Source organism: Heterocephalus glaber, unplaced genomic scaffold (genome assembly GCF_053883595.1).
Source record: "Heterocephalus glaber isolate CG9 unplaced genomic scaffold, H.glaber_assembly_v1.0 deba00001550, whole genome shotgun sequence".
NCBI classification, from domain to species: Eukaryota; Metazoa; Chordata; class Mammalia; order Rodentia; family Bathyergidae; genus Heterocephalus; species Heterocephalus glaber.
The window spans coordinates 14330706-14345481 of NW_028258343.1; positions in this window are offsets into that span (position 1 = coordinate 14330706).

The following is a 14776-nucleotide window of genomic DNA, read 5'->3' on the forward strand; positions in this document are numbered from 1 at the left end:
ATATTTTGTAACTAAGAAGATGAAAATATTATTGGGTGACAGTAGAAAGTGGCTATGCACTTTAGTGTAGCGCAGACAGCTGACAAATTACAATAGTGTGAAATCGTATTCCTTCTTTAGTTTTTTTATTTCACTTATGTATTTATTTTTGTGCTGCTGGGAATTTACCCCAGTGCCTCAGGCATGATAAGCATGTACTATATCACTGAGCTACCCTCCCTACCCCTCTGCCTTCTAAAATTTGATCAATAAAAATATCAGCAATAAAATTCCAATTTTAGGTTAAAATTTCTTATTTATACTTATATTTTCAAGATTTTTTTTTTTTTGAGAGCTATGTTCGGCTCCTTTCTCTTTTTTTGGTACCGGGGATCGAACTCGGGACCTTGCACTGGTGAGGCAGGCGGCGGAACCACTGAGCTAAATCCCTGGCTCAGCTTTGATGTTAATTTCCAGTCAGATCAGGTATTGCTATTTGCCCTTGATCATTCATTCAAAATGCGTATTATGTGCTCTTCTATTATAAGAAAGTTTCCTGCCCATCCAGAGGCTAAACAAGTATTTCTTTAAACTTGGAAATAACCGAAATGCTTGGGCCAACACCAACCTTTCCCAGATTCTTTTTTTCCCCGAATTTCTTTTGTTCCCGTTTTCTACAGAGCCACTGGTAACATTCGCTTCTTTGCTTGACCAGAGCGTTACAGTTAATTGCATGAGTGAGGAATTGCCTGACTGTGGAAGACTACAGAAAACAGATCTTACGTCATCCAAAATCCAGGTGCCTCCTCGGGGGAAATCGCCGCGCCATTGAACTCAGCCACATGGTGGCGCCAAAGAGTAAGATCAGCCTTGTATAGACTTCATTCACGAGGTAACTAGCGCTTTAGTTAAAGAAAAAGAAACAATTACTTTTTGGAAAGAAAAAAAAAAAGGAGAGCTTTGAATGAACTTATCTTCTTCCTTTGTAAAATTAGGGAGACCAGTAGTGGAATAAGTGGGTATCAGGCTAGAGAGAAGTTCTCTCAAATAGCTTGAAGTTTGGTGTCTATGATCTCATTTCCGTGAGTTTCCATTGTGCTTCCGGTCAATTAGGCTCCACGCGGAGTTGCAAAGTGCTCAGTACGTGCCAGGGGGCTGAGTGTGTGCATCACAGGCATGTGAAGTTTTCTTTGCTCTTTTGCATTAGGGTATTATAAATCCTCACAACACTGTAACTATAGTTGTTATTGTTGTACAAATGAGGAAGTTGGTCTGATAGCGGCTGAGTGACCTGCACAAAGCCTCATAGCTGGAAAGTGCTGCACCTGGGATTTGAACCCCACAGTCAGCCTGCAGATGCTGGGACTTCGTGCTGCACATCTGGATGACTGTTTCCAGGAAGGAGTTTATGCTTCTGATGTTGGCTCCTTGCAATCTATTTGAGAAATAATGCTCACTGCTGCGTTGCAGTGATATGCACTGGCATAAGGAAGCTCACTTATTGCATTTATTTCCTTTTTTGTTTTGCACTACTCGAGATTTGCAATACTGGGGCTTTTGCATGGGGCTACAACAGCGTCAGCTAATTCTTTCTTTGGCTCGTGTCCTACCTAGAAATCCCCGGGGGTGTGTGTGTGTGTCTTTTTTTTTCTGTGGTGATTATGTTCTTCCTTTTACTGCTAGTTAAGGAAACAGACCCTTTGTTTGACCTCCTCTCTATGCGAGAGCATGAGGGACAAATTCTAAGTCAACAAGCCATTCCCTTTGCAACAAGAAGTGTTCTCTCTTAGTGTCCTTCCCCTCCGTACGTTCTTATTTTAGCCCATCAGCCCTTTGCAGATTACATATTTTCCTGTTTATTTTCTTTTTGCTATCATTTTTCTTCCTTCTACACTAATTTCTGCCTATGCCTAGAATCCACTGCCTCTCTATTTTTACTTTTTATTCATTTCTTTGTTTTATCAGCGCAACTTCCTCCGATGCTATCTCTCTGGTGATTTGTTTGAAGAAGCTCCGTGGCTAGTCTGAGGGTGCATTGGCTTGACTCTTGGGAGTAGCTGGGGGATTTGAGAGTCAGGAATGAGGCTGGACCTGGCATGGAGGCCTAGAGTGGTTGGGAGGCGCTCGTTTTGGCTACTCCAGCGATGGTGTTGGCGTTGTGTGGGCAGCCCGAAGGCTGTGAGCCCGATAGTGTGGGCAGGTGTGGAGGGACCCGTATGGGTCCGGGCTGGGCCCGCAGGGGTGGGGTCGCGATGGGCGGCCCTCGCCCACTCGGTCACCTGCACCGTGGGCAGCTCCTGCCGTGGCCCTGGCAGAGCATTGCTGACTCTCTGGCCTGTACCAGCTGCAAGGGGTTTCCCTTGCAGGCTTCGCACAAGGACCAAACTGCAGCTCACCTTTCTCTCAGCCCTTTCTCCTGCTGACAGGGGTCACTGCTGTTCTATTGGACTTTTCTTCTACAACATGGCTTGAAGATTTTCCCTTTTGGAGTTCTTAGGCAGGTTTCTTTGGAATTTTTTTCCCCTCGGATGCTGGGTTATTTTCTTTCCTGAGGTGGCCAGCTTTGAAGGGATTCCAAAGAGTCCTAAAATTTATATTAACAACAGCAAACAGCGTGAGCTGAACCTAAATTTTAGAGGAGTCTAAATGTCAGACTAAGGTTGTTGATCTTCTTGCTGTATGCAGTGGTTTAAAAATAATGCTTATTATTTTTTTCTGTTTATAAAATTCATCTATGGAAATATCACATTGTACTCTATAAATTTATACTATCATGTCAATTAAAATAAAACTTAAAATATAAAATTCAGGTATGATCTTTGTAGAGTGTGTGAGATCAGTAAGGCGAATGTTGAAATTTTCATGGTGACACTGCCTTGGGTAGGGCTGAGTCAGGGAGACAGTCGGCCTTGGAAGCTAGTTTAGAACTTACGCAAGCCTTTTCCAAATAATCCTGCATCAGAGGCATTTTTTTCACAACATGTAGAGCTCTTTCCACAGCTTGAGCATGGCAGGTTTGAAGCAATGGAATGATATGATTTGAAGAACTTGATAAGGAGGCAAGGAGGAGAGCAGAAAGAAAGAACTAGTTATGGAGCTCTGTGAGTCCTGGGGCCTGAAAAGGCTTCCGAGAGCAAAGATGGAATAGTACACAAAGAGAACAAGATTTGTTAATGACATGGAGATCAAGGTCCGGGGAGGAGTGACCACCAACCCTTTACCCAAAACAACTGGTCATGGAGTTCTGGGTCATTCAGTCTCCAGACCAAGTGGTTCAGGTAAATGATTTTAGGGTTGATAAGTAGAATGTATTTTTAGGAGTATATACCTCCCAGAAGCAAGCAAAACAGAAACCCTCTCAAAAGTTCCCAGAATATATTCCATCTTATAGACATGGCCCATTTTTTGCCATTAAGAATACAAATTGCTCAGTAGTTCTTGAATATTTGTTTTGTTCTTGCTGTTATTTGCTGGCTGTAGGGCAGTATTGTGGGAATCACAGAGGACTGTGGTGGAAGCTGCCAGCCACACATGGGTTCTGCCCTTTTATGCAGTTAACACGTTTGTTCTATTATCTATGAAGCTCACACAGGAAGCCCTGTGAGAGTCCTAAATCTACAAAGAAAGCCCAGCACTATGGTAGCCTAAAGGAAAAAGACAATTTTTCTTTTGTGTAGAAGAGTTTTATAGGGCTTTTTCTCTCCACATGTGAATTTTGCTGCTTTGCCTAATAAGTGCCTCTGCTGGAAAACTGATTTAGTGGCAGGGTGAATGGCAGGACAAGATAGAAGGTTGGCAGGCTTGTTGAAAGAGTAAAATAAGTTGACATTGAAATTATACAGCTCTGTAATTTGGCTTCTTCCTGGATTGCTCTGGTCCAGAGTTCCTGGGCAAAATTTACTGGTCAGAAATTCTAGGTTTGGGGTTATCTATGAATTTTAATTAGCTACTTCTTCATTACCAAAAATATTGGAAATTTGGGTACATAAACAGGAGATGTAGAGGTCACAATGCCTATTGGAATCAATTTCTAGGCTTACAGCATAGGGCAATGGCCTTCGGATATGGGGACCTAAGTCTCGGAAGTGTCTGAGGATTCTCTGTATTCGTGACAGCTCATTCCCAGCTTGAATGGATTATTACTGTTCATGGTATAGTTTGCATCTCTGAGAAGCATATGGGTAAGTGTTGGGAGGGTGCCACAGACCACACTGCCAAATGCTGCCTGTGTGCAGGGAGAGAGCCCGGTTCAGCAGGGGGTTGTGGGTCCTGGTCTAGGATGGGTAGTAGGGGTGGGAGTGAGTCAGGGTATGACTGAGAGCCTGGCCTCTCATCCAGGGATTTGGGTGGAGGCTGTTCCTTAAGATTTTTCGGTAGTTGTGGACACTAAATAGATTACCTCTAACTACTATTGACCATAAATAACTACATCAAAAGAGAGAATTAATAGTTATTTCATCAATAGTAGGGATTTGATTGTTTTGTTTGTATTAGAGGCTGAATAGTTCCCGTGGCATTCCTTGCCCCTGTTTTCCCATGGGAACTAGTGCTACACGTTACTGGCCCCAAGTCCAGCTGCTCACTGCTTGAAAGCTCATACTTGGGAAGTGAGAGTTGGTGAAAAGGAAAATGGGGTACTCAAGGGCCAGCACCCTGAGAAGATTGGGGGGGGCTATCATCCCCATCCAAATGAAAGACCATCTTTAAAAACAATGAAAGACCATCTTAGGGAACTCAGATACACAAAAGGGCTTTTAGGGAGAAGGAAGGAGAGTATAGGGATGGTGGGAATGGGCAGAAAGATAAAGTCCTGGGCAGACTCTTTGTCACCCAGAGCATGTCTCCTTTTTTGTTTTCCTAGCAGGAACATTGCACTGAACCTTGGCCTTCTATATGCTACTCTTCTGCAAGTTAAACCTCACAAGTTACATGCACAGGGCTAAAGAAAAAGGAGGGACGTTACACAGGGTGATGCCATTTCAGGGTCAGCAGATGTTCTGGGGTCTGTAAATGTTTAGAAAGATTATGTAGCACGTAACATCTTAATCACTTTGATGTAGCTTTTCTTTAGAATTTAGGATGTTGAGCAGAGGGAGGGAAGCAAAAGTAACTCTGCCGAAGACTATACACAAAGGGTTAGCCACGGTCACAGGTACAGCTTGTCAGTAGAACTTAGTCAAATGTGTTGTTTGGTTCATTTATTAATTCTTTCAGTCAAGAAAAATCTATTGAGATTTATGTTTGAAGTTCATTGCCAGGTGAGGATCGACAAGTAGAGAGGCTCACCTTAAAAGTTTTTCTGGAGGTGGGGATTAGATTTATATACATACGTGTGTGTGTGTGTGTGTGTGTGTGTGAACAACCTATAGAACGCTCTATTTCACTGTTCCACCAGACTTGAGAATTTTAATGTTTTTCAGAGTCTATTTCTTAGCCTATTCTGTCCTTTCTGCGTGTTCTGTATGTTTCTCCTTGGCTATGTTTCCTTCCCTCTTCCCCTGATTTACTGAGTCACAGCTGAGTGGGTTTTTGCTCTGGAGAGGAGTGCCCCTGAATGAGATGTACAGGGCACAGTGAGGATCCAAGCTCAGTACTAACGAGCTACAGGCAGATGAAATTGGTCTGAACCAAAGTGTTTTAATTGTAATAGAAGAGCTAGCCCTTTAAAAAAATGTTATTTACAATAAATCCTTTGATAAATAGAGGGATCCTTTTGTAATGTAAATAGTGATCTTTTGCTTTATCTGTTGAGAAGATCTAATAATGAAGTGGGATGAACTTACATTAAAATATTAGAATAAAACTGAAAAGCTCATTACTTCAACAATGACTTGGTTGCAGGAAGAATCACGCGTAAGATACAAATGCCGTCTGATTTTGAGATTAAATGGTAAGAATGGGAAATAGCTGATAAGCAGATATGTCACATGCTACTTTAAAAGTGATGAAGGATTTAAAAAATTTCCATCACTTAGAAAATTTATGCCAGGAAAGCAGTGATGAAATAGGAATATGTATTTTGTGCTTCAAAATGAAGATGAGTTGTGATTTTAGCACATAGTTCTAGAGAATCAAGATCTAATATAGTTGCTATATTTTAGTATTGGCAATAATGAATACAATATTGACACTCAGTAATGAACTGTTAAATTGGAGCAGTGGGAGAATATTGGTGAAATAAAAAGCACAGAGGCCTAGAGTTCATCAGAAGCAGACAGCCACATCATTAGAATTTCTTAGCATTTATAGTTCCCAACTACTACTGTTACCAAGTGATGAATTTAGCAGCTATAATCCAGCCTCTTGTGTACAATGAGCAATGAATTGTAAGTGCACACCCAATGGAAAGTGGAAAGCAGCTACCTTTATTGAAGATCATGGGAAGTTGTGCTCAGTGCAAGTTTGTGTTGACAAAAATATGGCATGAACAGAAAAGTAGAGCCGGGGTGACAGGAAAGCTAAAGCACTACACACAGCATACAGCAGCCCCAGATAAACCAGGCTTTTGGAATTTCAGGGCAATGGACCTCAACCCAGGTGACTCCCCTTAATCTCTAGGCATGACTCACAGGAATGATCAAGAGGGTGCTGTGTCATCTCAGGGGCTCTCAACATGTATGCTTGTCCCAGAATTCACTCTGATCTTAATTATATGCATGAGGTGTAGTGTTTATTCATGAACTTTAGTAAGATTGAGGAGGGTGAAGGTGACTGACGGTCAGGCCACGGGATCCAACATGCATGTGGTCTTGCCTAGGGCACCCGAGATTATTACCTGGGTGCTTGTTAAGTGATTTTCTACCTCTCTGAGGACAATGGAAGGAGGAATGGCCATAGAGAATGAGACCCTGTCTTAAAAAACAAATTAAATGGGTGGAAGAGAGTGACTTCCTTCGCTCTTCTTCTAAAGTTTTCTATGAAGTATTTTCTTCATATGACTAAGAAAAGTGGAGACTACAAAAATTTCACCAAATTTTCTGTCATTTGAAAGCATGCATTATTTAGGAGTTGGTCTGTTTTTCTTTTTCAGGTCTTTTCCTCAATAAAGAGTCATAGTAATAGCTAATAGTTAATCAATATCAGTTGATATTTGCGGTGATATGTATATGGGCTGGGGGATAATCTTTTCTAAAATATGAGAAAAGACTTTTTAGTTAAGGATATAAATAGGGTTTACAAGTTAAAAAACAAAACTCTCCAAAACAACTTTACTAGCACCTGTTTATTATTAAGCTACGTGCTAATTAGATGTAATTCTCATATAATTAATCAAGGTGAAGTCAGCTATTTACTTGGCAGCATTAATTGTACTTTCCTTTTATGGGAGAAAATTTAGAAAAATCACTGGACATGATATCCAGAGAAAATTACTATTTGTGTTGACATATTTGCTTTCAATCTATTTCTTTTAATATATGTATATAATTATTGAAATATAGTTGAGATATAATGAACACTATTCCCATTGAATGTTATATTGGGGGTATCTTTTCTCATGCTACTACATAGAAAATGTTTTTTTGTGGTAGCATGGTACATTTTCCTTTATATACCATTTTATTTAATAATTTTTCTATTGTCAGACATTTTCTCCTTACCATAATACAATGAATAGTATGTACATAAATCCATCTAAATGTAACCCCAGAAATGGAACTAATTTGCAAAAGACATGACCTCTTAGAAAAGTTGTCCACATGGGGAGGACAGGAAGGTGCCCTTGTTGCTATCCTTCTACACAAAGCATATTTAAAAAAGTATTTTTCAATTTGGTAAAAAATAATCATATCTGATGATGTTTGCATTTGTTGAATATTGATAAGACTAAGAGTTCTCTTATGTTTACTGGTCATTTCTATTTCTTCTGTGAATTTCTGTTGATGCCTTCCCTTTAGTTTTCTAGTGTATATGCCTTATTAATTTTTAATGTTCTTTCTATATTTATGGCTAGTGAACTGTTTGTTTTTGCTTATAAAGACTTAGAATATACGGAAAAGTTAATTTTTATGTAGTCAAATATGAGTGTTCTTTTTTTAAATTTTAAAAAACCTTTCAGAAATCCTATATAAAAATATACAATAGCTGTTCTGTATTTTTCTAGGTCTTACCATTTAAAAAAAATCTTATCCTTTAGGCTTTCTCTAGTTGTGTCTTCCGTGAAGATGCTAGTTCTATGGAATGACTAGGGCTGAGAATCAAAAGTTTTCTATGGTCAAAAATTTGGATGCACAAGGTTCCATAAGCTGTTCTTAAAACAAACAAATACACAAACAAACAAACAAGCTCCCCCCCAACCCAGGACTTCTCAAGGCACTTAACTTGTTAATGTACGTTATTTTCTTTTGGGAAGGACATAGAGGAAAGAGCTATGATTATTGTGTCATCAACACACCCTTAGTATTGTCCTCAGCACTTATTAAGATGAGGGTTCCTCAGAGCTCACTTTGGGAAACACGGTTCCGATCCATCTGAAAGGTTGTTGTAATTATGGGACATGGTGAGCCTCTTGCTTAATTTTTCTCTCAACTCATTAATCTGCTGTTGTTTGAATATCAGAGCATCTTGTATTCAATAACAATGGACTTACTCATTGTTCTGTGAATTTGAACTTTTTTCCCATTTAAAAAATGTAATTAAGTTTTTAAAAAATTGGTAGGTAACATTGTATGTTTCTATCATGCACAGATAACTATATGAGATATTAAGCTTATTTCCTTTTAAATCCAAGTAGAGACTGATAGGAAAGGATAAAAACAAGACAATGTAGAGAAACAGCAGGCTTGCAGCCCAACAAACAAAACCTGAAGGCAGTCACACTTCCAAGTGTTATGTTAATAACAAACTGTGTTTAATAGTCAGAAACAGTGAAGCAGCAGATGGGGTTAATTAAAGCTTCACATCACTCTTCTAAATAGCTTGCTTTTCACATGAGCAGCTGCTTCCTGGCACCCATGGAAGAATAATATTTCCATTGGAAACTTTCTTGTACGAAACGTGAGATTTCATTCAATAGCAGTTCTAAAATTTTGGGCTTTTTCTAAATGGTTTATAACTCCAGGATGGTGTACTGCATTTTGTTTACTTTGGAAGTACCTGTGTATTTGACTTATGTCTACTTCTGATTGAGTTCTTTATAAGTCTTACTAAATAGCATTCTACATAAAGTGCTTACAGGAAAAATATGAATTTTCATTTAAATAAAAAGATTATCATGTTATTGTGAGTGAAAAAGACATCTGTGATGAGTAGACTTTGAGGGGGTTTGATAGTTCATCTGCTATCTAAAGTAGCCACTTGCTTTAAAAGCCTGGTCATCAAGAATGTTTACTTAAATCTGCCATGTATTTAAGGAGGACACAGCAGGTGTATAGATAAAACTTCCTTTGCAAATCTTAAAGCTTTTTGCCTGTTGATGAATTCTTGGGAGATTTACCTTCATTTGCCTGAGAAATGAAAGGTAGTAGGTTAAGTGACTCACCCTTGCTACTCAGCAAATGAAGCCACTTTTTCATGTATTATGTGGTGTATAATACCTTGTTAGGGGGCATATCCCAATTGCTTGCTATGGTAAATATGCCAAGGCTATTTATAACCATGATATGTCCATATATAGCAGTAGTGAGAAAATAAAACCTGATTTAAGAATGGGCAAAGAACTTGCAAAGAAATTTCTTGTAAGCAGACATTATTAACTTTTTTTTTTCTTGGTACCGGGGATCGAACTCGGGTCCTTGCACTTGCGAGACAGGCATTGGAACCACTGAGCTAAATCCCTGGCCCCTAAAAGTAGATGTTATAAATGGCTAATGGATATATGAGAAAATACTCAATATCACTGTTCATTGGAGAAGTGCAAGTTAAAACCACAATAAGATATCTATCACCTCATGACTGTTAGGATGGCTTTTGTCAAAATGACAAAAGCTTACAAGTGTTGGTGAGGGTGCAGAGAAAAGAGAACTTTTGTGCATTGTTGGAGAGAATGTAAATTAGTGCAGCCATATGGAAAATGGTCTGAAAGATTCTTCAGAAATCTAAAAATAGAAGCATTCTATGGTTTAGCAATCCCTCTACTGGATATATATTCAAGGAAGTGAAATTAGAATGTCGGAGATGCATCTCCACTACTCATTGTGACATTATTTATAATGGCCAGATAAAGAGTCAACTTCAGTGTCCGTCAGTGCCCGAGTAGATAAAGAATGTGTGGGACCTGTGTACCATGGAATATTATTCAGCTTTAGGGGAGATTTTGACATTTGTGACCACATAGGCCCAATGTTGGGCATCATGTGCGGAGCAGAGTGCTCACTTCACAGCCAGAAACAAAAGGGAAAGCAGACGGGGATCCCACAGTGCCCCTCAAGGGTACATTCCCAGTGACTTAAGGATTTCCCGGTAGAACCTACCTCCTAAAGCTTCTACCATTGCCAACAGTTCACCTGCCAAGCCTTTAGTGCAGGAACCTTTAGGGGACATTCACCATCCAAACCACAGTGATGGGTGAACCCAGAGGGCATTGTTATGAGTGAAATGACCCAGGTCCAGAACAACAAGTATCACATGATCTTACTTGTATGTGTCATGTGAAAAAGTCAAACTCACAGAAGCACGGAATAGACGTTATCAGAAGTTGGGGAGACAGTGGTTGAGAGGTAGAGTCTCAGGCGCATTGGTAAATTTTTGAGACCTTTGCACAGCATGTGGACTATAAATAATAATAATGTCTGCTTCCAAATTATCAAGAGTAAATTTGAAATATTCTCACCACAAAAGCAATAAGTAGAAGAGGAGGTATTTTTGTGATTTTCCTGGTTTAGCCATTCCATAGTGAGTACATATTTTAGAACATCATGTTGTACCCTGTAAGTTATACAATTATCTGTCAATTTTAAAACCATAAAGGAAGAGGCATATTCTGTAATAGAGGCAAGAAAAGAAGTTCACTGTGAGGTGTGACGTGAGAAGCTGGAGCAGTGAGGGTCAATAGGGCGTCAGGGCTGGTTGAGGAAATGTTTTTATTGTGTGCCAAGATGAGAAGTATCAAAGACTTACAGCAGAACGGATTAAGGCCATGAGCTTTAGAGCTAGCCCTGCAACTCCACAGCTGTGCGATCTTGGGTGAGTTAACTTAATCTTTCTTGTTTTGAAAAATGGAAATAACAATAGAATTTAACATGTATTTATACTATATCAAATGTGCCTTAATAAAATAGATAACCTGCATGTATTAATTAATTAATTATAAAGTCTAGTATCTGGCATAAAAAACAAGTCACATATATATAATTATTTTTATTGTGGAGGGTGATATGGTAATCTACATGTTGTCTCCCCACTCACCCCAGAGTTGGCTCACTGTTGGGAAATAGGGCCTCCTTCTGCTCCCAGCCTTGCTCCGGCTTCCCCTCCTTAGCCAAGGCCTTTTCCCACCCCTCAGGTAACTGCAACCAACCTTCCCATCTATCTGAATACGGCTGGCCGTGTTTTGCCACTTTTCCCCACTTCGCGGACTGTGCTGCTCTTTTCCCTTGGGCATTTGTTGACTGGGACTCTCCTGACCGGTGTGGATAAACAGCTTCTGGTGATGTAAACAGAAGCAACGGGCACAGACTGAGGGAAGAGTCCAGTTCTCAGTTTCCATGAGAATTCATGACAAGTTTCAGTGCTTAATGAGACAGAGGAGCCCCTTGGGTTCCCATGGCATCCACAGAACCTTTGATCTTTTGCTGTTAAAATCAATCTCCAAGGAAGGCATCCTGGCTGTTTGTTGGAGGTGAGTTTCATGGCAGATGGTGGAAACTCCAATTAGGGCTTCTCCGGAGAGCATCAGGCCTGAACTAAAGGTGCCAAGTAAACGAGAAAAAGAAACAGTGAAGAGGCCATCGGTTGTGGAGGAGGAGCTCCTAGCCTGGGAATCTGGTGTCCAGGCTCTGGACCCTGACCTTATCCTGCCCAGGATGCCGAGCCTCTGTGCCGTGGATCCACTGTTTACGTTTCCCTGAAATTCTTATGTTGAAATCCTAACCCCTGGTGTGATGGCATTAGGAGGTGGTGCCTTTGGAGGTGGTTTGGTCCTGAGGGCAAATGAATGGGATTTGTACATTTACAACAGAAAATTTCTAGCTGGGTGTGGTGGTGTACATCTGCAATCTGAGTACCCTGGGAGGCTGTGGCAGGTTGATTTCAAGTTTGAGCACAGCGTGGACCATTTAGTGATTTGGTGAGACCTTTTCTCAAAAAGAAAATTCCTCTCTCCTTCTGCTATGTGAGGATACAGCAAATGACAGTGCCATCCACGAATCAAGAGTGGGCCCTCAGCAGACAATGAATCTTTCTTTTCTACCTCATTCAGTTCCCTGGAGATGCCATTGAGACTCAGGACTTTAACTATATATTGCTGAAGTCAAAATTTATATTTCTGATACAGTCTTGTCCTCAAGCTCTATTCTGGTTTAACATGACAACTTAGATTTTAGTAAGCAACTCAAAAGTGACCTGACTAAAACTGGGCTCTTACTAATTCTCCTTGCACTAACCCCCTTCCCTAGTCTTCCCCATCCTTGTAGAGGTAATTTTGTTTGTGCACATGGCTCAGAGTGATGGAGACAATATTGACTCTTTCCTTTGTCTCCTGTCCCCTGATAAATCCATCAGCGAGCCCTGCTGGCTGGTCTGTACAAATAGACGCAGAATCCATGCTCTACCATCTTCATCTACCATCCCAGTCCTTGCCACCCTGGCCTGGATTCCAGAACAGAACCCACAGCTCCCCTGGCTTCCCTGTCAACTCCCTTTCAGTTTGTTCTCATCAAAGGGGAAGAGGGATACTGTAAAAGTCAAACTGGATCATCATTCTGCTCAGATCTCCCAAAAGCAAGAGCTAGAGTCTACTTAGATCCACACAGCCCTGTTCCTTCTCTGAGTTCCTCTCCTCCTGTGCTCTGCACCTGCATTCACTTCAGCCCACATGGCCCTCCTAATTATTGCTCAAACCCAGGCTGGCTACATTCCTACTCAGGACCTTTGCAGACATTTTTTTCCAGCTACCTATAATGTGTTTCCCTCAGGTTTCTGCTTGGCTTAGTTTCTAATACATTTAGTTCTTTTCTAAAATGTCACTTTCCCAGCTATTCCTTTAAAAATTTTGTCCCTGCTTAACATTCTATTCTTCTTTCCTGCTTATTTCTCTCCCTTTTGACTCTTATTGCTTCCTAACATGCTGTTCTTATTCATCTCATTTTTTGTGTCTCTCTTAGATGTGGGCGCCATAAAGGTTGAGATTGTTATTGTTTTATTTATTGGTATATGCTGAGAACCTTAACTCATAAATACCTACTGAATGGCTGTTGAATGGATAAATTTAAACTGAATAAATAGACCTACCTTGATCATAGGCAAATGAACTGAACGGGGATATCTGTGCGGGAGATCAGGCCCCTGTAGTTTAAAAAAGCTTCCTAAGTGATTCTGATGCACAGATAACTTAGGATCTATCCATCTATGCTATTCTCTGCCTGATAAGAAGTGCTCATTTATCCCCATGAGTCTATCTCACATACCCTGAAGATATGTGTGACCATAGGCTATCCGTCTCCTTTATTATAGTTACCATCCTGGGTAAATTCCCAAGTCCCATGGCTTTACAAAGGAAGGGAGAATTGTGACCAAAGTGAAGTAAAGAAATCAGGAAAGCTGCTTTTGTTCTTATTGATAACAGTTCTTGCCATATCAAGATCAAGCTGAAGGCATTTTCAGCAACACAATGGAATTAGTTCTGTAATTACTTTGACCAACACAAACCTGCCATGTCTTGGGGCTATGAGTTTTAATAATATTTTTCAGAATACACTTGTTCATTTGGTCACTGGTGGAGGCCAAAACATTTATTTCAGCAGGCTGGAACATTCTCCTTTGGCCCGAGGTGTTCTGTGATTCTGGCTGCTGCAGTGCATACATAACACACATGCACACAAGTGCACACACAGCCTGGATGCAGGGTTTCTCAGCCTACAGAAATGGTTACAATTTTACGGTAGGTTACAAAAAGAAGGGAAAATGTGAGATATATGCTCCTTTCTCTCACTCCGGTTAGTTGTGGTCCTATTTTGTCCCATTTTCCTGACATAGGGGGAATAGATATACCTCCCAAACCTGCTAGATATCTAAAACATGAGTTTGTGTTCTGAAAAATTGAAGAATGAATTCTGGGAACAACGGACATCAAGAGTAGGAAAAATTTATTGAGAGAAAGAAAGCTTCTGCCTAAGAGAGACAGAAGGGGGACTGGAAAGTGGGTTTCCTGGGACCCTATTTCCCAGGGAGTTTTTATGGAGCAAAGCCACAAGGTGAGGTGGGTTCAAGGTGGGACAAAACAGCAAGACCCAGTGGAAATTACAAGGTGGGCATGAGGTGGGGCAAAACCATGACCGTCCAGTAATATTGATCAAACGGGGATCAAATGGGAAAACAAGTCACATACAAGGAATTTCCCATTTAAAATATCAAGCACTGCTGTCTATCTCTAGGGGAAGCAGTGCCTCCTTTCTTTTTATAATGCTAACCAGTGATTGTGCCTCAATTGTTGCCATGTTGGCTCCTCCCTGTGTTGGCTCCTGGAGGGCTGGAGCCTTGAGAGTGAGCCTGTCTGTCTTCAAGATGTCTAATTAACTCACCTATCTACAATATTCCTTCACTTCAGCCCTTCACCATGTATAATACTCTGGTCTTAAGGGTTCCCTCCCCTGAGCCAGGTCTGCATTTGACTTCTGACTCTCACTACAATCCCTCTCCATAA